The following is a 24,811-nucleotide window of genomic DNA, read 5'->3' on the forward strand; positions in this document are numbered from 1 at the left end:
TCTAGGAACTTCATTTTGTACCACTTTATTGCTTGCTCATAACACCTCAGCCCCATGGGCTGCTTGCCATGCTTTGAACAAACCAAGTTCATATTTCTTTGCACTTGTTATTTCCTTTTATTTTGGACTGCTTGCCCTCTACAAATTTCAATGTCTGGCTCTGCCTTCTCATTTGGGTCTCTGTTGAAAGTCGTCACCTCTGAGAGAGCTTTCCTGGAACGTGCAATCCAAGCTGGTACCCTCCCTCTGCATCTTATCACAATGCCTTATTTTCTTTATAATACCATTACTTAAAAATACAAAATATTTTTGTTTATGTGTTCATGCTCTCCTTAGTAGGATTTAAGCTCCCCAAAGGCAAAGAATTTATCTTATTCAGAATTACATCTCCAATCTTTAAACATTGCCTGCCACCAAAAAGAAAAGAAAAGAAAAGAAAAGAAAAGAAAAGAAAAGAAAAGAAAAGAAAAAAGAAAAAAGCTGTTTGGAATGAGTGAATGAATGGAAGGGATAACTCACTGAGATTTCACATGTTGGATCTTATTATGAAATATAGAATGTTGGAGGGCAAAAGTACCATAGTTCTCAGATTCATTAGGCCTCCCTTAAATACAGTCTCAAGCCTTGCTCTTTTGTGAGCAGATGAAGAGAGATCCCATGGAAGACATAGGGTGTGATACTTGGGAACTCCTATAACCACTGGAGGGAGGGCTGGAAGAAGCTTCAAAAGCCAGCGACAAATGTGGAAAGGGAGGGAACCCTGGAACATAGCAGTACATCTCTCTGGACAGAGCACCTGCTTAAGTCATGGTAATTTTTCTGTTCCTTGGGCACAGAGAAGGACTTTGGGACCAGAATACAAATTCAAGTCCTATTCTTGCTATGCATTCTGAACAAACCCGAACAAGGCCCAGACTCCTTAGCCTGTTCTATCGTTTGTGAAGTAGGAATGCTAATTAACAGAGCTAATAGTTGTGTTGGGTCTTTTATTTTATTCCAAGACCTACATAAATATTTGCATGTCTTATTTTGTGTAGTTCTTACAATCATCCCCAGGACATGGGTGTTATTGCTATACCTGCCCCCACCCCACGTCACAGATGAAGATCAAGAGGGATTTGATAATTACGGGAAGGCAGTGGCCAAGCTAGGCTTGAGGCTTCATATCAGTTTGAACTAGGAACTTAGGCTCTTCATGGATAGACTATATGGTTTTGCCCTTTCAAGGTAGTTGGAAGAGCAAAATGAAGTAACTATGTAACTCTAATTGAATATAATTGTCATAAACACATAGAACCTCCACCACTAGACTGGGAGAGTTTCAATGTTACAAACATGCTTTTTATTCATCCCTGTGCATCTAGGACCTAGTGCACAGCATGGCTCATAAAATTTATAAGCTCCCTTTCCTTCCTTACTCCCTTTCTTCTCTTTCTTCTCTAGTGACAGAAATTACAGGTGCCCTAACCCACGGGGTCATAACAAAGGTGTTCCTATGGAAGGAATGAGAAGCATATCAGGTCCTGAGCAAACTCCCTGGCTTTCCCTCTTTCAACCTGCTGAGAATCCACACTGCTGCCCGGCTTCCTGCAAATCCAGCTTTGCCAAGTACTCCGTGCAATTCCCAGACAGGTTAGGGTAAGTGCTATGTTTAGAGCACAACTGTAGGTAGACCGGAGTTTTAAAATTCTAGGAAGTATCATTAGCTCTGTCTGAAGTACTGGGCTTGGCTTCATTAATTTCACAAAGTACAGGAACAGGACTCCTGGCCACACATTGTATTTAGATTCAGTGGTATTAATTTTAGGTAAGAGGGGAAAGGCTCTGTGATTCTGGATCAGGTGGGTATCCAACAAATACTATAGGTTACACAAGGTTTAGGAAACAGATTTTTGTGTATGTGTGTGTGCCACCTACTGCTAAAGTTATGGGGGAAATCGTTTAGTTCTTACTTATTTGCTTGGTTCTATATTAGGGTCCCAAAGGAAATGTAAACAGCTGTTCTCAGCTGTGTGCTTTTGTTTTTTAGTGTTTTAAGTTTATGTTTGTGCAATATGTAATTTCTCTTTGCATCCTTTTATTTATATAGATAGTAAATAATAATATGACAGTCAACACAACGATATATTAATCATTCTTGACAGGTAGAGAGCTGCTACTCATCGTGCAAATAGAATAAAATTTCAAGAGCATTAAATGGCATGCCTTGGAACAGTGGATCAGACAGCCATGAGCAAAATTGAGGAACAAAAACCAAACCTGAGAACTTCCTCATTAACTCTAATCAGAATCCGATTATGTAGAGGCATATTGGAAAGAAAACAAGAAAGCAGGCTGATACTTCAAACTAAAAATAAGCTTGGGGAGTTTTGAAATTGTTTACCTAAGCTGTCCTCTGCCCTATAAATGACCTTGACTGGATAGTTGGGATCCTTATGGCTGATCTTTTCCTTAAGCAAATAAGACTTTGACAGCCAATAGAGGAAGTTGAATATTTGGAAGGGAAAAGTTGTGCCAAACCATCTGCACTTTGGCTAATTTCACTTCTTGATATGTACATGGTCCTTATTTGAGAAATGAAAACACCATCACCCTATTGTGGAAAGGTAGAAACTGTAGGAATAGGCCAATGGATTCACTTCTTGATGTTGCAGTGAGCTTGTGTGCTTTAACATTCTTAAAATTCCATAAATAAATATTGGGGAAGCCTGCTGTTTGTGGCACTCTCTACAGACTCAGAGGGCCGGATAGAGTGCTGGAGATGGGCTCCATTTAACAGATGAGGAAACTGAGACTCTTACAGAAATGAAGAATTACTTGAGGGGACATTTCTATCTAGTAGCACAACTGTGACTTGAACCCACCTCACTTAATTCGTAGTCCTCTTCTCAAGTTCCATCCACCATTTCTCACCACCACCATCACTGATTTCCATGCCTCACAGAAAGTCATTCAACTAGCAGATTGCAAAACACAGATTTTTGGACTCAGTCCACTAGCCTTTCCACCTTCCCCCATCATATTTTGTGCTGGAATTAAAAAAAAAAAGTAAGAAAATTGTTCCATTGTACCTTCTGGCCTCTAGACCTTATTCTGCAAAAATGATATCCTAATTTCTGTTCTCGGAGTGCAAATATTTCATAGAAATAATGGGTTGCAAGGAGAACCGCAGAAAGAGTCCCAAGGCATTCTGCTGATGGAATTGATTTTTTAGAGTTGTCTCCTCTCTTCTGAAAGGAAACAAGTTGGCAATTGTCTCATTGGAAATGAGGACCACATTAATTATTTATTATAAGTTATAACCATTTACACAGAGATACAACAGAAGCAGGTTTGGACATGTTTATTAATTATCCCAAAGCTAATTTTTTTTTCAGTACCTGACTTCTTTTCTTTCTATAGTCAATGCAGGAAATCAGAGAAAAATGACTTCCCTTCAAGATACATTGAAAAAATACTGTTTTAAAATATCTTCCAATTCTGGGAGATAACAGTGCTTTCTTTCAAAATTACAACTAGATCTCTCTGGCATTTTCTTATTAATTGTTCTTCAAGACAACAGCTAAAATCTTGAAAAAAAAGAAAGCACAGGGAGATTCCTGAAAGAAAAGCTAAGGAAGTTGTTTCTGAAAATGAAACTTGTTTTCCTTTTTTTTTTTTTTAAGATTTTATTTATTTATTCATGATAGACATAGAGAAGAGAGAGAGGCAGAGACACAAGCAGAGGGAGAAGCAGGCTCCATGCTGAGCCCGACGCGGAACTCGATTCAAGGACTCCAGGACTGCGCCTTGGATCAAAGGCAGGTGTTAAACTGCTGAGCCACCCAGGGATCCCCTGAAACTTCTTTTCCATTGCAAAGGAGGACATGATTGTTAGTCCCAATCTTTTTATTTATTTATTTTTTTAGTAGTTCTGTTGAACTGAGTGCACTGTGGAAAGGAAGCACCACTCTGCAAGGACCATGGGTCATCACCTTTAGGGAAAAATTGATCAGAATGGTTGTGAGGGTGAGAGGTGTTGGGGCTGAGCTGAGTTGGTGGTATTAGGGCATAATAGCTGAATTTCTTGAGAACTTACGTTCTTATTTTCAAAAGTAATGCTAGGTGGCATATAACAAAAGACACAGGTACATTAAGGGAATCAAATGAGGAGTAGAGTTGAGCTTCATGTAGAGGGCTCTTTACAAATAAGCTACCCTGCTGCCAGGCCACCTCTCCCACTTGTGCCTCTGATGACTCTGCATAGAGTTCCTGATTCCTCTCCTCGATAAATGACATTTATTTATTTATTTATTTATTTATTTATTTATATCAGACCAGGAGAGTCATCTTTCCTTCCCTCTGCCACCCCATTTTTAATTCAAAGTACAATGTAGATGTGGTGAAGTATACAGGTCACAAGTATCGAATTTGATGTTATACTTTGACAAATGTATGCATCTACTTGGACCCAGACCCCATTTAAAATGTAGAACATTTCCAGAAAATTCTGTTGTACCTGACAACTCCTAAGAAATAAATTATAGGTTTTAAAAATAATGTATTTGTTTTTCTTGGTGACCTGGCAACATTTCTGTGGTTTCCTTTGTCAGATACTGGGAATCAAGACTGTGTGAGACCACGGTGCTTTCAGTGGCCTTGGCTAATTGGATGTTTAATGCATTTCTCAGTGGTAATTATCACTGAAAATGTCAAATAAGCTCTGCAAATAAGGTGACATGGTCAGAATGCCTAGGTCCTCAATATAAAACCATCATTTTGCTTTCTGTAGAAGCAATGTGTTGATGTGTGTTGAACAGAACAGTGCTCCCTGATGCCAAGGGTGTTCCCCAGCTGTAGGGCAGGAAATATTGGGAGCTGCCTTTTTATGACTCTCTTGCTGGTTAAGCAAATTCTCGTATCTCTCAAAGGAGTGAACTTAATTTCAGGACGAATAAGCACTGGGGAAATAAAGTTTCACATGGGTAAGCAAGCAGAATTCTGTGTACTTTTATAGCTGGCTCTTGAAAAGTCTTTGAGCTGGATATATCATTCACACCACGGAGTAGCCAGGTCACATGACAGGCTTGCTGAAAGTCGCTCAACCAAGGCTTTGTTGCAAGGCTCCCAAATGCTGGTCTCTGGTAAAACCTATGTTGACTTTATGACAAGCGGTTATTCAATGCACTCAGTCTTTGGGGACCAAAGCAGTGTGTAGATACCGCCTACAACATTCCACTCCTACCACCAGGCCTGTGAAAATGCTTGTTAAGGGAAGGGAGAGATAGAGATTTATCCTGCTTTTTAAAATTAAAGATGCCTTTCCTATACTAGGGCCTCCTGAGAAACATGAACTTTCTTTAACTGCAGTTAGTGCCAGCAGCAAAAGTACCAGCAGGGGAGCTGTTTAGCTGAAACCGGGCTGAGGTGCTATAGTTTATTTTAGATTAATGGGCTTCTCTGGTTTCATTCCCCAAGTCCCTACCAATGGATGTCGACATTTCTCCAGTCCTGGAACAATTATACCTGCCCTAGGTTTCTAGCAGGATTCTGCTTGCAGATGTCATTCATTAATCTGGGGCATACAGGTTGTTTTCTTAAGGATAAAAGATGGAGGATGAAGGAGTGATAGTGTCCCACTGGGAGACTGGTCTGACTAAAATCTGTTGGAGTATTTGTGGAAACTCCTTGCACACGGATGCCTGGGTGGCTCAGCAGTTGAGTGTCTGCCTTCAGCTCAGGGCACGATCCCGGTTTCCTAGCATCAAGTCCCACATCGGGCTCTCTGCATGGAGCCTGCTTCTCTCTCTTGCTATGTCTCTGTCTCTTTCTTTGTCTCTCTCATGAATAAACAAATAAAATTTGAAAAAGAAAGAAAGAAAGAAACTCCTTGCATAACATCAAGAGTACATTCATTCTTGAGTCATGCTACTAAAACTCCTGCTGAAGGAGTTTTGGAAGGATGTAGTCGTGAAGCTTTGAGGATGTGTTGGCATTATTCATGAGGCACCATGGTACAGGAGCACAAACTGGGCTGAGAACTGGGAGGTCAGTGTTGCAGCCTCAACTCCCCTGCTAAATTGGTGAATCACTTGCAAAATAGGAGATTAGAAAGAGATACACACTGAGGTCTTTTTTAGCTGTACATTTTTATGTAGATAGGTAGTATCTAATCAGATTCAGTTTTATGGGAATGCAGTTAAAATTTCAAGATTGGCAATAATGATGATCTGAAACTGACATAAACATTTCCATCAGCATATCTTTAACAGAATGTGACTTCTGTTTTTTGCAATGATGGAGTAGTTTATACAAGCTGATAATTCTGCTTAGACACCAAAACAACGAGGTAAAATTAAAAACAAAGCACTGCAACCTCCCCCTAACCTTTCAGGTGTTTGAAGGCCTTGGAGAGCAAGAATGATTTTGAAGAAAAATGGTGAGCAATATGCCTAGCTACTTTTCCCCTTGAGGCATTTACTAATTTGTAAGAAGTGTGGGGTTAAGAAGCCAAGTAGAAGAGAGACAGCTCAAGCCTTCTGTAGTCTAACTAGCTATAGGAGACAAAAAGTGGTTTTCAAATTTATTAACTTAGCTGAACTCGAGGGTACAACATCTCCGAGAAAAGGAAACTCTAGTGAAGTGATTCTAAAACTCTATGCAAGTTTTACCCTCAAAGCATTTGCAACATCATAAGCTATGTGGAGTGAAAGCATACATAAGAAGCAGGGAGCAGCAGCTAGAAACTTAAATGTTAATTAAGCACAGGTTTTTTAAGGAAGTTAATGATGCTGGTATACAGAATCTGAATTTCAGGGCACTTCAAAGGAGGTTCCTGATGAACATGCCAGTACCCCATTTGAGAATCTTAGGAGGTTTTGTCTTATGAGCAAAGCAAAAATTAGAAGTAGATTAACCCTTACTGCAGCAGAAACTCAGGCTGAGTCATCCTATTTCTTGGTTGGATAGAGGTGATTTGGCCCCTAACCTACCTGAATTTCAGAAGAAAATAAAATTTTCTCTGAGAAGAAATAGCATGAATAACATGATATGTACAAATCTGCTGTGGTAGTTCATGTACAATGCCCAGCATTGATTAAAAATTATCAGATTTACCTGGAGACAGGGCAAAATAAAGGTAAACCGAAAAGGAAAAAAAAATAGTAAAGAAAAATAGGCCCATAGGCGATCCTTGTATCAAAATTATTAGTCACAGAATTTAAAATAAATGCAATTTCTTTTTGGAGTGATGAAAAACTGCTCTAAAACCAATTGTAGCAATCATTGTGCAAATACATGAATATACTTCCATGCTATCGTATTTTACATTTTAAGTGCGTGAATTGCTCTATATGTGAATCGTATCCTAAATAAAGCTGGTTAAACAAAATCCTAAAAAAAAAAAAAATCCACTAGAAAAATTCAACAATATTAAATATGTGTAATGCAAAAAGAAGGCAGCAAAGTATACAAAGCAAAAATTAACAAAATTTTCAAAAGAAATTAAGAAATTCAGAACTGCAGAGGCATATTATAATCCTCCGAGGAACTAATAAACAGACAAACAAATGTAAAAGTAAAAAGTTGATTTTTTAAGTGACCTAATTGACCACTGCAATCAATAAATGCAATGTTCACAGTGAGGTTCAAAGGAACATTTAGCAAAATTGATCATAAACTGAGCTGTAAAGCCTGTCTCAACCAATTTGAGAAGATTAAAATCTAGCAAGTTATGTTCTCTGCCTAGGATGGAATTAAGCTAGAAAAAATTGATTAAATGCTAAGTAGAAATCCTCAAATGATAGAAAATGTAAAAATAAATTTAAATAAGCAATGGTTCAAAACATCATACTACAAATCAGAAAATATTTTAAGCTCAATGGAAAAGAAAATATTTATGTCAAACCTTTGAGAATGTAAGCAAAGCCTTGCTTAAAGAATTTAAAGCCATGATAGGAAGTCTTGGAAATTAAGAAAGGCTAAATGGTAATGATCTAAGTATGTAGTTCAAATAATTAGACAAAAGAACAAATAAGATCCAAAGAAAGTATAAAGTAGAAAACAAAGATAGAATGGATGTGATCAACAGTCAAAAGTTGGTTATATGGAAATATTATTAAAAGTGGTAAAATTCTGGTTTGACAGATTAAAAAGAAAAAAGTAGTGAAAAATCAATCACCTGACAAAAATCACAATATAATGAATGACAAACGTCATTATAGGTACTCTAAACAATAAAGAAATAATAAAAGAATTTTATGAACATTATTCCAATATATTTTAAACCTTAGATTGAAGGAACCATTTTTGTGCGTGTGTGTGAAAAATAAACTACCTAAAGTGACACAAAGGATAGATAATGTGAATAGTATGATATTCATTAAAGTCATAAAATCATAATGTAAAAAAATCCAACAAAGAAAACTTCAGACACAAGTGGCTTTGCTGGTATTTTTTCCCCAAACATTAAAGGAGAAAATATCAGTCTTACAAACTCTAGAAAATAAGCAGCACTTTCCAACTCAAAGTCAGTCTTTCTTGTGATCATTGGTAGGAAACCCTAAACAAAATATTTGCAAAAACCCATCAATGCATAAAATATATAGTATCACAACCATGTTGGGTTCATATCAGAAAAGCATGGCTAATTAACATTTAAAAATCAATTCAAACTCTCACATTAAGAAGACAAAGGAGAAAATTATATAATTATCTCAGTAGATGCAGAGAAAGCATTGATAAAATCCAGTACATATTCATGAATAAAAAAACAACTTTTTAGCGATTCTGAGAAGAGAACTTTCTCAATCTAAAGAAAGGATAAAATATATATATAAATGAGCATACTTAATGGTGAAATATTGAAAGTAGTGATAATCTTAGGATAGAGGCAAGGAAACTCACTATCACCACTTCTGGGGTAGGCAACATCCAACATGGCTCCCAGTGATCCCTGAATCCTGGCATTCTTGCTTTTGTGTCATTGTCATCCTCTCCCCTTGAGTGAAGGCTAGACTTACTGATTCAGTACTCTGAAATGAAATATGACAGAAATGATGAGATGTTATTCTGAGATTAGTTATAAAAAACTCTCACTTCCATCTTGGCTCTTATTCTCTCTCATTCTCTTATGTCACTCTCCATGGGAGAAGCCACCTGCCATGACTTGACACAGCCCTGTGAAGATGCCCCAGTAGTGAGGAAGCTGGGCCTACTAACATGTGAGTGAGCTTGGAAATGAATCACCTCCTCCACACTTCTCCACTGGGCTCTTCTGTTAAACCATGGCCTCTGCCTACTGCTTTGACCACTCTCTCATAAAACACCTTAAACCAGAGGTACTTAGGTAAGTTTCATCCACCTACATGGCCTAGGAAATAATGAATACTCATTGTTTAAGCTACTAAATGTAGAGGCAAATTGTTAGGCAGTGACAGATAACTAATACAACTTCTACTCAGCATTGTCTCGTCAGTCTTAGAATGCTCAGTAAGACAAGAAAAGACATTATCATTGAGTATATAGAAAATAAATATAATTTATTATACTCGTAGATTACAAGATCAATATACAAAGAATGATTGCATTATATTCATACAGATATAGGTGTAAATATAAATTAGCAAAAAATAATTTAAAAATAAAATTTAAAACGGATCAAAAAAGCAGATAATAAAGAGATGGATACATTGAACCCCATGAAAGTTAAAATTTTCTGTTTATCAAAGGATAGTATTGAAAGACCATAGATTGGGAGAATATGTTTTAGAACATATATTCAATAAAATAAATTTATTCAGAATATATAAAAAGTATAAACTAATTAAAAACAAAAAGATAATCCACCATTTAAAAGTGGACAAAAGTCTTGAACAAGCATTTCCCAATAAAAAGATATCCAAATAGCCAATAGCCATATGAAAATTACTCAATATCATTAGTCATCAGAGAAATATGAATCAAAACTCCAGTGAGATGCCATTCATTATATACCAAACAGAATAGTTAAAACTAAATAAATAAATTGAAATACTAAATGTCATTACAATATGGAACAATGGGAATGTCATATATCACTAGTGAAAGGGTAAATTGATACAATCACTTTAGGAAACTGTTTGCATTATCTATTAAAGCCATATTTATGCCTCCTCTCCCATATAGCAATTCCAGTTTTAAGTGGATTTCCAAAAAAGAAGCTTGTATATATTCATCAAAGTACATGTGAAATAGTGCCCATAGCAGCATTACCAATAAGTGTTACAACCTGGAAGCCATATAGAGAATTCCTACACTGTGATCTGTTTACACAATAAAATACTATACTATAGAGAAAATGAGTGATTCCTATGAAGAAATAATATGAATGAATTTCAAAATTGTTATATTGACTTAAAGAAACTACAAACAAAAAGTACATTAGTGATATCCCATTTTTATTTATTTATTTATTTTAATTAATTTTTTTTTTGGTATCCCATTTTTAAAAGAGCAAAGCCAGACAAAATGAAATATATTTTGGAATTCAGAAGAGTTGTATTTTTTAGTTGGTAATGATGGGGGATGTGAGGAAGGGGCAGTATGAAGGAGAATTTTGAATTGCTGTACTATTTTCTTTCCTGTTCTGGGCAGTGGTTATTCAAATGAGAACTCACTGAGTTCTGCTGATTCAAGCACTGTTGTTAATTGTGTTATATTTCAGTAAAATGTGGAGTAAAAAGATTCTCCTTAAAGGTCATAACTTTTCTTGTTGGAGTAAACTCATTAATTCCTCCCAAGGCAGGAACAGTAAGCTTAGAAAGCACAGTGCCCAGCAGGCAGAATGAGGGGAGCAAGCCTGAAGGGCACTCTGGCAAGGTGGTACCTGCCTGCCTGTTCCATCTAGCTGGGCAGTCACCGCCACTCAGCCCACGGTGGTCTTTCGGGAATACAGACCAGCCTTGACACACCATCTGGTTTTTCAAGGAATGTCAGAAATTCACATTTGTATATGAAATCTCTTGACTTTTAATGTTGGTATAAAATCAGAATTCTTTTACTTAAAAAGATTTTATTTAGGGGCACCTGGGTGGTTCAGTGGTTGATCATCTGCTTTTCTCTCAGGGTGTGATCCTGGGGTCCTGGGATCGAGTCCCACATCAGGCTCCCTGCAGGGAGCCTACTTCTCCTTCTGCTTCTGTCTCTGCCTTTCTCTCTGTGTCTCTAGTCTATGGGGCCCTCTGACATTTATGCTATTCATGGAAAAAAAGAAAGGCCAGACAGGTGATTTATAAGGAGCAACCAGTGGAGTGAAAAAAAAGCAACGCAGGTGTAGACTCACAGAAGCCCATGGATACAATATATTATGAAGGAGGAGACAAAGATGAAAGTACAGTCTTGGATCAATGACCACTCTCTATGATGGAGCCCCCTAGGGCTTTAACACACACACAATGTAATGGTCTAGGCCCCAGCTCTTCTTCAGACATGTCATAACATTCTTTCCTTTGTTCATGATATTACAGGCACACTGGCCTTCTTCCAGACTCCAGAAAACCAAACCAGCTCCCATCACTAGGACTTTGCCATCACTATTGCTTCTACTTGGCAAACATCCCTCCTGGCCTCTCACTTGATTGGCCTCATCTATACATCTCAAATACCACTCCTCACAAAGGCCTTACTGATGAATTTCCCAAAGCAGATCCTGCCCCAGGCCCTGTATCATCTCAGTCTGTTTAATTCCCAACTCAGCACTTAGCATCATCTGAAATTACACTGTATACTTGTTCGTTTGATCTTTTATCTTCTGTCCCTTAGGGAGAACAGAGCTCCATGAGGGCAGGGACATATCTGACTGTGTCCAATGCTGATCCTAGCATCTGGTAAAGTGTTTCTTTTGGTTGAATAAATAAATAAATTAGAGGAAGAAAACTGAGTTCAAAATCATAAACTCAGCAATATTAGAACTCAGCGGCATTCTTATTTGTCTGATTTTATCAGTCTGCTAACACTGCCATAACAAAATATCATAGGCTGGGTGGCTTAACAGAATTCATTTCTCATAATCTTGGAGTTCTCTAGAAGTTCAAGATCAAGGTGTTGGCAGGTTTTGTAGGGGTTTTTTGTTTTTGTTTTGTTCTGTTTTGTTTTGTTTTGTTTTCCTGAGGCCTCTCTCCTTCGCTTGCAGATAGCACCTTCTTACTGTGTCTTCACTTGGGTTTTCCTTGGTATCTCTCTCTTCTTAGAAAGACAACAGTCCTATTGGAATAAGACCCTACTCTTATGACCTTATTTAGCCTTGATTACCTTCTTAAAGGCCCTCTCTTCAAACACAGCTTCACATATGAATTTGGAAGGGTGGGGCACAATTCAGTCCATAACCCCTGTGTCTATCTCTGGGGCATGCCCACTCCCCCACTGTGAGTCTGTGACTGGTGCCATTTGTAATCTGCTTGAATTGGCTGAGAAGGGAGAGAGTAGAGTCCTTACTTAGTTAAGTATAAATGGCTTTGCTGAGAACCAATGCTCAATCTAGAGGACAGAAATGGATAGTATGCTCTTTTCTTAAAAAAAAAAAAAAAAATCTACCAGGAAACTTTGATATTTCCATCATCCAGTCCAGAACATTTGCTTTTTTTTTTCCTCCAAAGATGTGAAAATTCAAGCATGAAATTCTGTTATTAAAGACCTCATTGTTTCTCTTCAAATAGCATGTAAGTCCTGGAAGTATAGTTTAATTATCTAAAGGGACCATGTTATAGCTAATGATTGACTACTACATTGCTTAGGTAGGAAAAAAAAAATCATGTTGGTGCATTTAATTTTGTTGAGTAGTGAGCAGTGACTTCATTCTGATAAATGGTTTCACACTAAGTGCTTCTCAATTTGCTCTCTGAAACAATAAAGATTAGGTACAATTAGAATTACCTTCACCTTTCAACTTGGCGAGCTCTCTTGGTCTGCTTGTACCTTCATTATTTACCTGGAAAACTGCATCACAGAAAGGCATGACTTTGAGAAAAACAAAAACAAGACATTGTGATTTTTCCAGGGATTCTTGGGTAAAAACAGAAATGATACATGTTCCTTTTGCCATCATGCAAGGATTGATCATTAAACAGCGGTTTCTGGCCTTTCTTGAAGCCACGTATTATAATATAATGCACCAGCATTATGGGAGACCCAACAGTGTACCTAGTATAGTAAACTAATAGTGCCTAGACTGGCTCTGGGGTAGAGATTTTAAGCTGTATTGGACTGGGGCTTCTCAATGTGTTGTCCAAAGAGTATGTTGAACCAAGTCTGACATTCACTGTGAAAAAGCTTTTTTTTTTTTTTTAATGAAAGTATTGAATTGACTTTTGCAGAAGTTTTTCTTATCAGACTGTTGTATGACAACACTTTGTTCTAACAAGTAATGGAGACATGGTTGCTTCAATTCCTGATGACACAGCAATATCCTTCCAATTTGGGTATTCTGAGCATTCCTTGTGAGATAAAATACATCTGGTGTTTTGGGGCTTTCCTGCTATGATCTGACCTTAATCACACTTTGAACACAGCCAGACCTTAAAAAGGCAAATTTTTAAGAAGCAGAATATAGGGAAGTTTTCTGCTCACTCTCTCTCCTCTCATCCTCTAGAAGTGATACAAATTCTTTTCCTGGTCATTTATTCATTTCATCAAGAATTAAAGGTAACATCAGAAACAGGGTGAGAGTGGATGGGCTTGTCAAAGCCCATTTTCAAATTAATTACATTTCAAAATAATTACATTTACAAATTAATTATCCTTTTCCAAGAATGTTTCTGATGAATACAATTTTGACTGATCCTAGCATAAATTTTTATTCCTCCGGAGTCACCTCAAACTTTAAGAGAGTGGAGAAACCATGGGCTTTCAAATTACATATATCTGGATTGAATCTTATGTTACCAGCTTGATAAAATCTGCTGTCCTCTATAACGTAGGGTAACCAGCAGTAAATGGTGTATCAACAAGGTAAGATACAAAGCTCCCAGAAAGAAGCTAGGACTTTCCTATTCCCTCTACCTTCTTTACATTATGTGCAGTACTTAGCATAGGTCCTGGAGCCTGCGTCATGCTTACACGCTTGATAAATTGAAACCAGTTTAAAGTGAGCCCTGGAAGAGGCACTTCTTTACCCTGGAAGAATTTTATAGACCTAGAACAGCAGTCTCTAATGAGAAGAGGATAACTGTGAGATTTGTGTGGCTCTTTGAGTGTTGTTTTTTAGAGGTGGGATTCTGCTGTGCTAGGTACAGTTATGATTATATAATAATCTGTTGCTTCTGAACGCAGGGCAGTAACCTTAGCATCATTAGTTTGTGGAGAGTGAAATATTTGGGGGAAAAAAAAACAACTGAGAACTTAAGAAACTGTAGAAGCATCGGCCAGGGATCCAGAATTACTGCTGGGGGTGAGGAGACATAATGGTGAGAGAGTCGCATTAAGGTTATTATTTGGGGTCTGTAGAAGATAAAATAGTTCTCTAACCTCTGTCTCTGGTGTAAGTATGTTCTTCTCTCTAGAGAAGCGTAATGTCCTGCCAGATGCAACCCCACACCAGGGTAATGTCTATAGTTAGCTCCTTCCCGCCTTCATGTTTAAAAGCTCCTTATTGTAGAGTGCTCCCTATTGTAAAATCCAATAAAAACAAAGGGCTTGTTTTCCATCTAGGCTGTTTTCCTAACTAAATTTCTCCGAATGAGTTTAATGAGCGTTGATTCAATTTATAGAAGGTGCTATTTCTTCAATAGCCCCCAAGCCTATAAAACCACAAGAGGCGAATATTCCTATTCCAGGTGGTAAAGCGTAAATGCATCCTCTACCCCACCTGTTTTCATTTAATCTTGGATTGTTTGCCTCATTTTGTTCTTCCCAAGTGGAATGGAAATGCCTGGTGCTGCTGAGAGAAGCCAACGAAATTGTTAACATTTCAACATTTAAATCTCTCCTCAGTCAGTTAGAAAATAAATTCAAACTTTTTTTTTCCTGTTTGGAATTAGATCTGAAGTTCCCACCCCCCAATTCCAGGATATGCCAAACATACTTTGCATTTTGCATTTTAAAGTGTCTGACCCCTTTGTCTAGGAAAAGGCAATGTAGAATAATATTTACATGATAATTTTTCTTTCTCCAAGCTTTTCAAACTCTAGCCTCAAGGTTGTCATTTTCCAACTGCCTTGGTACCCAGAATTTCAAAGCTCAAAAGGAAACAGTGAGAGAAAGAAAAAAATGGTGGAAATTTAGAAACAGAACCCACTGAGTATCCTAAAGACTCTGCGTTTGTCTGGCTCTGCCAGTCTATTCCCTTTTTCATTGAGCAGATGAATATCTTCAAAAGAAAAGAGCCAGCCTTCCCTATCCAGAAGACTCTTCTGATACAGTCCCAGAATTGATGGGATGTGGATCAGTTAGGAGGAAGAAAGGGAAAAGAACAATTTGTAAAAGCAAATGAGAAAGGGAAATGGAAAGTAGGCAGCCAGTTACTCAACCTGTCTTTTCCCAGTTCTTTCCCTCGAAGGCCCTTTTATACCATCTTCTTGGAGGTAGTTTTAATTTTATCCATTTAACACTATAGCCATTATGTAAGGAAGTGGTTGTTCAGAAGGCTAGAGTGACTTGCTCCAAATCACATGCTCATTAGTTGGTAGATGGATTTCATTTCAGGTTTGCTGTTTCCATGACAATATCTTCTTTGGGTACAACTAAGAAAGGATGAAAAGATAAAGGAGAAAAGACTCTGAAAACCATACTATGCTGTCAAATAATTACTTATATTTGAAATATGTAATACTTTAAAGATTATGTATGTATAGACTCAAAAAATTGGAAAATTTAGTAAGGTTTAAAAGAGGAAATAGAAGTGATCTATGAGAAAATCTTTGGAGAAGAGGTAAATGTGAGTTTTACAAGGCTATTTTGGGGTTGTTTTTTAGAGATAAGATTCTGCTGTGCTAGGTACATTTCCTTCCATGGCTCAAAATTTTCTTTTGCCATAGATATACCTGGAGGTTATCTATTTTTAATATGCTTTTTTCACTTAATATATTATGAACATTTTCCTTTGTCTACATGTAGTCTTCTATAATATGATTTTAAATGACTGAGTAATTTATTCAATAAAAAAAGTGCTTCATTGAACGTGTTTTATGTCCCAGGTACCATACTAAGAAATAGGGATTCACAATAAATGAATGAATGAAGCAACAATATCCCGGCCCTCAGGAATTTCACATTTGTTGAGAAAAACAATGAACAAGTAAAGAAGATAAACACAGAATTTGATTTACAAAGCATTATGAAGAAAATACATATAAGGATATAATTTTAAAAATAACTATTTCAGTTAGGAAAATCAGAGAGAGCATTTCTGAGGATATGCTATGGGAGTTGAGAATTAAAGAACAAAAGAAGGAAGTTAAAAAAATAAACTAAGAAATTCATTTCAAGCAAAGGAACAGCAGTCTACACAAAGGGCCTAGCAAGTAAAAAGGCTTTAGACAGGAGAAATCTTGCTCTATTCAAAAGAAAGTCTGTGCTGCTGGAATATTGTGGGAGCAAAGGAGAGGGACAAGAAATGAGCTGAGAGATTTAATCAAGGAAGGGAACATACGGTGTCTTCTCTTCCCAGAGTTTGGATTTCATTTGAAGCACAACTGGGAAGCTATCAAGTGTTGCCAAGCAAGGATAGCTCTGATTTGATTAAGGTTTAATAAGCATGAATTTCTCAGTCACAGACTTAGGCATGTAAAAATAGAATTTATTTCTATTTCAATTTAATTTCTGACTTTTAGCCTCAAGCTGACCCAGCAGCAGACAATCAAATCTACCCAACTGTAAGTTTCTCACAGTTCAATTCAATGATTTTCTAGTAAATCCACAAGTATAATCACATTCTGCCCCTCATCTCTTCCTTTTCCAGGAAGAAGAGGATTATAAACATCATGTTGAGATATGTGTGTGCATGTGTATGCATGCGTGTACACCATGTTGTATGTGATGGTGGTGGTGTGGTTGGTTTAATGGTTTTTTGTGGCTGGTATACCTGGTCCAGTCATCAGCACACTCCCCATTCATGTGGATATCTGAATTGTCCAGTTGTTAACCAATGGTCCCATTAATATTGGTCAGTGTCAAATGTCACCTTCAAAAGTCTACTATTATAGAAAAAGGTTGTTTTTTTGTTTTTTGTTTTTGGTCTGGGATTTAAATCATTTTCCTTTGATATCCTTATTTCCACTTTAATACCACAGTTTTAATTATTGTCTTATATATGTATTTCCATGTTTGCTTAGGAAGTTCCTTTTTTTATAGAGGGAGGGAGACAGAGAGAGAGAGAGAAGGGCAAGAGAGAGAGAGAGAAAGAGAAGGCAGAGGGAGAGGGAGAGGGAGAGAGAGAATCTTAAAGTGACTCCATGCCCAGTGCGGAGCCCAACGTGGGACTCTATCTTACCATCCTGAGATATGACCTGAGCCGAAACCAAGAGTCAGACATTCAACCAACTGAGCCACCCAGGTGCCCTGGGAAGTTCCTTTTTAATATTTGTTTATTTAAAATATTCTTGGCAAGTATCATCCCCATATTTTTCAAAATGAACTTTTTTAAAAGATTTTATTTATTTATTTGAGAGAGACAGAGCATGAGCAATGGAGAAGAGGCAAAGGAAGAGGGAGAAGCAGACTCCCTGCTGAGCAGGGAGCCCAGTGTGGGGCTCGGTCACAGGACACCGGGATCATGTCCTGAGCTGAAGGCAGATGCTTAACCAATTGAACTGCCCAGGTGCCCCCAAATGAACTTTCATTAAAGTAAAATTAAAGAAAAAGAATAGAAAAAGAAAAACTTAGAATGAACTTATATCATCAATTTTCTACTTTTTTAAAAAGAAAATACCTTGAGATTTTAAAAAAAAGCTTTGTATTAATTTTTAAATTTATTTGATGAGAACTTATTTTCATTCCATGTGTGTAGCAACATATTCTTTCTTATAAAATTATTTTGTGTGTTTTTTTTCTATTGAGTTTATTCCTGGTTATTAAATGCTTTGTTTTCTGTTGTGGAAGTAGTCATTTTTCCACTGTAGCTATTGGTTTTTACATAATTACTTGGTCTCTGGACATTTTATTAGTTGTGTAAGATTTTCCAGCTGATTCTTTTCATTTTTCTAGTCAAATGATTGTACCTATTACTAATAATTGTATCTCCTCCTTTGCAATTGTTAAACATCTTATTTATACTTCTTGTTCTGATTATTGATTGAATCTTTCAAGACAAAAGGTTTAAGAAAAGGTGGTGGCAATAGTTCAAATCTTAGTCTCTTTCCTTATTTTAATGGGAATGTTTCTTGGATTTTGTTCTTATACTCTAAGCTGGTCTTAGATTATTTTTTAACCATGATAATATGCCTTATATTTGTAGTTCAAGATTTTTTGTGGAATGTATTGATATTCACTGAATGACTTTTTAACTTATTACATGGTTTTTCATTTGATGTAACCAATTATATCTTGTCTTTTACTGAGAGATCATAATACAAGGATAAGATTTTTAGATTATGTCCTACTCACTCTCGATATATCACACTGAATTTATCTATCATTCAAGAGCTTAGAATTCATATTGATAAGTGAGATTTATGTTTTTACCTGGTAACTTCTATTGAAATGTAGCATTTATAGAAAAAAATCACACATAAATATATTGTGAAACATCACATGTAATTTGCTTTTATTTTATATTTTACTTTTAAAACTTTATGTGTTGGTCTTATCTGTTAGATTGTGGTCTCCACATTAGACTTATTACATAATATGAGCTATGAAGTTTTCCATCATTTTCAGTGATGGAAAAAGGTGGCATAATATGAGAATTTTCTGTTGCTTAATACTTTGAAATAACTAATCTATAAAACCATGTCTGAGCCTAAATCTTTTTTTTTTTTATGAAGCTTATTCTTTGGAACATTTTCTATTTCTTCCATAGCTATTGTTCCATATTTTATCTGTGTACAATTTTGTGCTGTTTTGTGTAGGAATTGTTAATATATTTTGTTTTCTTATTCTTTGAAAGCAATATCCATTTCTCTGGTTACATCATATTTTTAAAGTTGATCTTGTGAATTTATGCTTTTCAATTTCTTTTTGAGATTACATTTGCTAGAATAATTCATTGTTTTCCTCAAGAACTTGTTCTTTGATTTATGCAGTCTATTTCTTTCAGTGTAATTATTTATTTTCTGCTTTTAACTTTATTAATTCCCTCCATTTTATTAAGTTTCTTTTATTCTTCATTATTAATTCCTTCCATTTTATTAAGTTTATTTTATTGTTCTCATATAACTTCTTGAATTCTTTTCTCATTTGTTATTTTTCTTATTTAATAATGAAAACATTTATCACAATGAAATAACTCTGAGAACATGCCATGTATTTTTATATGAGTTTTATAGTTTTTTAACTTTCTAAAAATCCTGCAATTGCTCTCTGAATTAAGAGTTCAGGAAGCTTAAAGTGTCTAAGTTGGGTTTCAGTTGTCTTTAAACTTAAAAATAAAAGGTAGAAGCTTATTTTCCATTCCACATAATAGGAGTTCCGAGATGGTACATAGCCAGTAAGATGGCTCCTTACATGTTGTCCAAGGGCCCAAGATTCTTCAAAAGATTTCCACCAACATCTTAGCAGAGAGAGGGAGGGATACCTTCAGAAATATGGCCCTAGGGGTACCTGGGTAGCTCAGTGGTTGAGCATCTGCCTTTGGCTCAGGCAGTGGTCCTGGGGTCCTGGGATGGAGTCCCACATCGGGCTCCCCATGGGAAGCCTGCCTCTTCCTCTGCCTGTGTCTCAGCCTCTCTCTACATCTCTTATGAATAAATAATTAAAATCTTAAAAAAAAAGAAATATGGCCCCAAAGTTCATCTGAATGATAATTGTGAATAATAAAACACTCTAACCAGTGAATTTGTTTTAATCCATTCTTGTACACCCATATGCAGACACCTATCAACAAAGAATTCAAGAATTACCTGAGTTGTCATTAGAATATGAATTTTTAAAAAGCTATCAGGAGAGCCCCTTGCCAAATTATTTTGCTTCTTAAAAAAATTTGTGCAGTTCAGGTATGAACCAAAGGCTTCAGTGCTGAATGGTATGACATTTGAAGCTAGTCACAAACTCTGTCAAGGAGACCAAAGCTCCTCAAGAGGAATCCTGAAGGTCAACTTTCAGAATAGAGTGGTACCAGCACAGAGTTCTCACTAGCCTAGGGATATTAATGTGGAGGAGAATAAGGACCATACTGATAAGTTCTCATAAACCAATATATAGCTATTAGGAAGGGGGGATTCAAATTTCCTTTCTTTTTAAAATAGTGACACTCATACGTGGTATTTGTTTGTAGGTTGTTTGTTGTTGTTGTTTTGAAGGAGAGCAACAGCAAGGGCATGGAGGGGCAGAGGAAGCAGGAGAGAGAAACTCAAGCAGATTCCACACTGAGCATGGACCCCAACACGGCTCGGGTCATAGCATGACCCTGAGATCGTGACCTGAGCCAAAATCAAGAGTCAGATGTTTAACCAACTGAGCCACCCAGATCCCCCTGTAGGTTGTTTTTTTTTCTAAATGTCTTCACTCAATAAAGTTAGAAATTTGCAAATCTTATGTCATACCACCCATTTTTTAGCTATTAGTTTTACGTCTCTTAGACTCCTAAACACAGGCAGCCTGTGTAAGGGAAGTGATAGTTTTCAACATTTAGATTCTGTCAGCAGCCCTAGTCAGTGTCATCTGTCCACCGGTGTCTTTCGTGTCGCTGCCTTCATTTGTCCCCTCTGAGGATGTCTCTTCGAAGAAATAATAACTGGCTCTGGCTTCATCAAGAATCATAAGCAATTGGAAGTACAGGTTCCCCGCTTCTCCTCTGAGCTTGTTCTCTATTGGAGGGGCATGAATCCTTGTGCCTTCCCCGAGTAGGGCCCAAGGCCTGAGAAATTAACATTGGATCAGAAGTTGCTTCAATGACAAGAGGTCACAGGGAAAGGAAGATACTCAGGATACAGGTAGGGGAAAATATAAGACAATTAAAATATTACCCAAAAAATCTGAGAAAATATTTTTCTTTGGATGTAGAAGCATGTATCTTCATTAGAAAGGAAGATTACTCTATCTCTCTCTCATTTCATAATGGCCACACCAGCTCAGGTCTTTATGCAGTCAGGGCAGTGATACAGGTTCTGCTTTCCAGCCATTGTTCCCATGAGATTCTTCTTATCCTAAGGCATTATTCAATTTCTAATTTTCGCAATGATAAGCCACACCCATCCCTTTTAGTTAATGGGTTTTAAAATATTTTTATAATTAAGTCCTGGTTTCTGAGCAGTATGTAATAAAAAGTTTTTAGTTCTACTTGTTTTCCTTTTTAAAATCTCTTTCTATTCACTTTCTCCTTGAAGAAAAGAAAACAATTTATGCTAAAAGAGCAAATTCAGTTGTATTTTACATTGTAACAGAAGATACTGATTTATGACTTATTACACTCAGCTAATCTCAACTAATCCTCCCTTGAGATAGATGTGGGAGAGAGAGAAAGAAGGAAAGAGGGAGAGAGTATCTAGAAAGATAATTTTTAAATCATTTTCTGAGGGGTTTTTTTTTTGGGGGGGGGGGGGCCAAAATTGTCATGTCTCTGCTTAGTTGGTATGTGTGCATGCGTGCATAAAATGCTGTATATATGTGTTAGGTTTATTTCATGCAGGATAACACTGACAAGGTGGCTTTTGTAGGGAAAGTGTGCTTTGGGGCAGGGAAGGAAATAGGAGATGGAGAGTCACAAAAAAGGACTTGGGTGCACCTGCTCTCACCATCCCCATGTGGTATAGATGGTATCAGGGCTGTGGGAAGGGAGCATACGTGCCTATAAAGGGAATTCCTGAATAAACATCCTGAGGCCCTATGAAAGACAGGGTGGTAGAGTCTGTTTAGATTAAATGATTGCTCCTGCTTCCTGTGGTCCAGAAGTGGAAGAAAATAATCTTTTACAGGAGTCTTTATCCCTTCTGGGAAACAATATTTCTGGTCTGACCAAGAGATGAACAGATTTGAGGACAGAAGCACAGAGAAGATGGGTGGATCCCTCCTTGTGTTGGAATTTTTGGCAGAGACTACTAATTACCGCCCAAAGGCATTCTTCTCTTTGTGGCAGATTGTATCATTGCTCTAAATATTTTCTGCCCTTCTATCTTAGTTTGGATTTTCAGAAGGAGACCCTGAAGTAAGGACTTAAGTGCAAGTAGCTTATTTGGGAAGTGATCACAGGAAATACTAATATGGAGATGAAAAGCAAGACATAAAATGGACAGATGCCAACAAAGGGCATGGTATAAAGCAACTTACCATTGAGAACAACTGGAGCTCAATCTTATCCCAGTGTAGACCATAAACTTCAGAGTTGCCCTGAGAGATGAGAGATCTGGAGTATTTATTGGTTGAGGTTACCCATGGGAGCAGTGGAAAGAGGCTTTAATTCCCTGGTATTTTGTAAACATGGACAAGGAAGGCTCCATGCTGACCACTGGTGTTAGGGCTGATTTGTACTGAAATAGCAACCACTAAGCAAATATTCATAGTGGGCTCATTATATCTGCCTTACCCTCCACGTGAAAGGATTATATATCCTGAGGCATTGACTCTAAGCTTGGATATGGAATGCATCATTTTCGTCTTTTCTGGGAGGATATATTTCTCTACCCCATTGACAAGAGGATTTGGCCAATGAAATGTGAGCAGAAATAATGTGTTCAATTTATTAGGAAATGATTTAAGAGTTATCACATTTTTTCCTTCCACCTTGTACCTAGCAACATTCTGGATAGGAACTGCTCATCTAATCTGGGCCCTGAAATGAGAAAATATGCAGCTGGGCTTCAGCATGGTTAGAATGATAAATAAAAATAATTCTTGATTATAAGCCTCAAAAACTTTGAGGTTACTTATTATAAAAGTATCTAAAAGTAAGCTGTTGAAAGGAAAAACAATATATTTAGTATCCACTTTGTGTCTGGGTAGAGAATGACAAGGAAACTGTTACTGAGGCCATAAAGATGACATCCAATTCATGCAGTGGCAAAACTTTTCATGAAATTATAAGCAGTAGTTTGGAAGGCAGGATCCAAGATGGCAGCATGGAAAGATCCTGAACTCACCTCCCATGGACATATCAAATATATAGCTACATATGAAACTGTTCTTTCTGAAAAAGACCTGAAAGTGGGCTGAACAGCTGGATTTTCCATGTGCAAAAGATAAAATGACCACATAGAAACAGATAGAAGAAGCAGAGATAAAGTCTTGCCCCTAACCCCATCCCCTGCATGGTAGCCCACAATTGAGAGGGATATCACAAAACTGGAGTGTATTCCTGAGTATCTAGGGGTTTGAGCCCACAGAAGGCATTCCAACTCTTGGGATCCGCCCTGGAGAGATGAGCCTCCAAAGTGTCTAACTTTGAAAAACAGTGGGTTTATATCTGAGATATCCAAAGGACGGTGATGACAGTGAAATACCAGTCTTAAAGGGCTTGCATGCACACTCACTTGTCCAGGAACTCAGTGCAAAACAGCAATTTGAAAATTGCCTAGACTATTTGTGAAGAAGATTCATTTGCTAATCTTAAACTGCCAGGGGGTACAGCTCTATCGAGACTCTCTCTGGAACAGGAGTACTGGTGGGCATCATTTCCACACTCTCCCTTGACCTTGCTGGTGCTGGTAGGTGTATGCATTTTCTATAGACTTCTGCTACACTGCTAGAGCTGGCAGGCATGCATTGCCCCTCCACTTTCTAATCTTGCTACAGCTAACCAGTACCTCCTAGAAAGAAACATGTACAGTTGTCTGCAGCCCTGATTTTTGCAACTGCTGTCTAAGAACACCTCCAGATCATGTGTTCTGGAGGACGCAAGTTTTACAACTGCAATTGTAAGGATCTAGGATCCTTACTAGGATCCTAGACTGGTATTTCACTTTCATCACCACCCTTTGGATATCTCAGATAGAAACCCACTGTTTTTCAAAGTTAGACGCTTTGGAGGCTCATCTCTCCAGGGCAGATCCCAAGAGTTGGAATGCCTGCTCTGGACACAAACCCCTCGATCCTCTTGCACATATTAAAAGCTGTGGTCCGGGGGTCTGGCTTCCAATCATTCTGATACTAGGAACTGACTGAGATCCCATCCTTTGGAATCCTGACAGGTCAACAACCAGAAACTACCAAGAATAAATCAAGCTACTTAGGTATTCACAAAGTTGCAAGAGGCAACCAAGAGCTAGAGCAAGGTTGAATGACAAGTTTCATCTCCTACATAAGGCCACTCACTCAATACTGAGAGATAGCTGTTTTTCCTAATACAGAGAAACAAACATAGAGGTCAAGAAAAGTGAGGAAATAGAGGAATATGTTCCAGACACAAGAATAAGATAAAACCTCAGGAAAAAACCCTCAGGAAATGAACATAAGTGATCTACCTGATAAAGAGTACAAAATAATAGTCATAAAGGTGCTCAGTGAACTTAGAGAAAGAATGGGTAAACACAGTAAAAACTTCAACAAGGAGATAGAAAAAGTACATTAAACGGGTTCAACAGCAGACAAGATAAAGCAGAAGAAATGACCAGGAGCTAGAAGGCAGAGCAATTGAACTCACCCAAACAGATCAGCACATATAAAAGAATTTTTTTTAAGATTTATTTATTTATTTATGATAGACACAGAGAGAGAGAGAGACAGAGACGCAGGAAGAGGGAGAAGCAGGCTCCATGCCGGGAGGCCAATGCAG

The sequence above is a fragment of the Vulpes vulpes genome, chromosome 11 (assembly GCF_048418805.1).
Source record: "Vulpes vulpes isolate BD-2025 chromosome 11, VulVul3, whole genome shotgun sequence".
Lineage (NCBI taxonomy): Eukaryota > Metazoa > Chordata > Mammalia > Carnivora > Canidae > Vulpes > Vulpes vulpes.